This window comes from Echinococcus granulosus, assembly GCF_000524195.1.
Source record: "Echinococcus granulosus chromosome Unknown EG_S00058, whole genome shotgun sequence".
Lineage (NCBI taxonomy): Eukaryota > Metazoa > Platyhelminthes > Cestoda > Cyclophyllidea > Taeniidae > Echinococcus > Echinococcus granulosus.
Genome location: NW_020170438.1, coordinates 508,291 through 510,744, shown reverse-complemented (window position 1 = coordinate 510,744; position 2,454 = coordinate 508,291).

Genomic DNA, 2,454 nt, shown 5'->3' with positions numbered 1-2,454 from the left:
TAGTGGTATAGGCATTCCTACTGATGAATTGGCAGTAGCACTTAAGGGGATTGTTGGCCGAGTTTACGACCAGAAGGACCTAGTGCTGTGCCATAATTCCCGGTAGCATGATGCAGACTGTTTTGACCCTAATTGGCTGCGCCGCAATTAGTGAATTTCGCCTAGTGTTGCCAACTCGTCGCTAGTTAAAAAAGATTTCTTGCAATACTTTTAACGAAGCAGTTTCCATGCTTGAAGACATTAGCCCCAACGCAATGGAAAATCACCTTATACATTAAGATGGCATTGAGAGCATAGCACACACAACTGGATTGACAACCCATTAAAAAAATCGTAAAACCAAGGAAGTAAAATAGCATACAATGCCATTTAATCCATGCACAAGATGATCTAAATATACCGATAAAAACTGGATTAGTGGAAATCATAAACGACAGACACCCTTTCTCTAAGCATTAAAAAATTCAAAATATTCACTCGTCAATAAAATATACGCATCTAGTGTAAATCGAGTCCAGAACACAACTGCTTGTCTGAAACCAATGCAAATACACTCTAAAGGTAAACTGACAAATTATGAATTATCGATGAATTTCAATGCATCAAGAAAATATATGCTGGGGCTTGCTATCCAAATTTGTTATTTCTTTTAGTAAAGAATGTCAAAGGACCTTTCTATAGAAAAAAACGAAAAGTGCTTAGTTAGGAACTCGGGCTTTAATTAAAGCACATTAATCACTTTGCAACAATATGCAGGAAGTTTCAATGGCGTCCCTGGAAGTGTGTGGAGCCTATCGGGGTGACAACTTGGGGCATCCACAATGTGTCATATTTCTCTTTAACGGTGACATTGTTGATTAATTTCATCATCAAATCTTAGAAAAGGCCCGGGAAGTATTTATTTATTATAGTTACTGCACCTGCATTTTCCTTAACAGTTTTATGAGCTGAGAAAGCTGAAAAAGTCTTAAACAAATGTCGTTATAAAGATTTAGAAATCAAATTATATGCATTCCACCAGAACAGCCCACGCATCATGGAATTGGGAATGGCATATGTAAATGGTGTTACAGTATTTATACAACTTAATCTGATGAAATCAGACTCATTTATCAATTAGAACACTAGCTTGCATACAGGGATAAGGCCAGAAGTACTTTAGGACTAGCAAGTTGCTGTAAAAGCAGAAATGCAAGGCTTCAAATGAAATTGCCTTAAATAAGTTTAGGCATCGTCTAAATACCTAGGTGTCAGCGAAGTTATTTCCTTACGTCGAAGAAGCCAGTAGCTGTCTTACAAAACTAGATAAAGTCAAACATGTTCACCTAAATTTCGCTTAAATAGTACGTCTCGGATAAATGCGAATGTAAATAATTTAAAATACTTGTGGATAAGTTTTACGGAATTAGATCATCGCTTGTGACAAATAAATAAACCCTTAGGGTAATTCAGTATATGTTGCTAGATAATTGAATGTACAATTTATGGTTCTAAGATGGATGCTTATAAAGTAATGCATACCATACAGTTACCGAGCAAAATGCCTGATATTTGAATTATTTGCTTTGCCGTTAACTGTCTAATCTAAGCAAGTATGGTTTGGTTAAAATATTGATATAGAGGGCGAACCTGCACAAATTTCTACAAATGTCACCATCAACACTTGATCACGTTACCAATCTCAGCCATATTAATTGCTAAAGATAGCAGTAACATTCTAATAGTAATAATTATTGGTTTTGTGAAGTGTCAGTGTAGTACAAAACAAACGGCATAACAGGACGTTGACTGTGGTAATGTTACAGCCATTATTATTAATAATCTAAAATCCAATAGGGGTACAAGGATCCGAGTTTTCAATGCAGGCTAAAGTTCATGTGACTTGGTAGATTAGTAATTACCTGGGGTTAAGCAACGCCGGCTTGTGATGCACTTAGTTTGGTACCTGGATTATATCGCATCAACTACACCAAACCATTTATTTGAATGTAAGCAAATATTTACATACTCTAGCACTAAGCTTTAAATGCCCAGCACATTTGTAGTTTTGATACAGTGAATTTTAGCAGACAGTTGCATGTTATGTAATCCGTCGGCGATTCCTAGCCTTATTAGGTTTTAGGCAAATCAGTCATGGCGCGGTTTCATAACACTATAGCCTTAATGTTAAGCATTGCGCAGCTTTATCAATAATTTGCTCTTTTAATTTTTGATTTTGCACACTATACACTTTAACGACAAAGATTTGTGACTATCTGAGTATTCGTGGAATGTGTGACAAACTTGTTAATATTGTCTATTTTTACTGAAGTATCCTCTGTGATAGTGAAGCAGTTCCTTGTGATGTTTTGCCATCAAAAGCGGAATGTCAACATTCACTTTTGCACACCCAATGCTTAATAACCATTACATAGTCTTTGATTTTTGATGAAATCCTGTGGAATCAGAAAATTT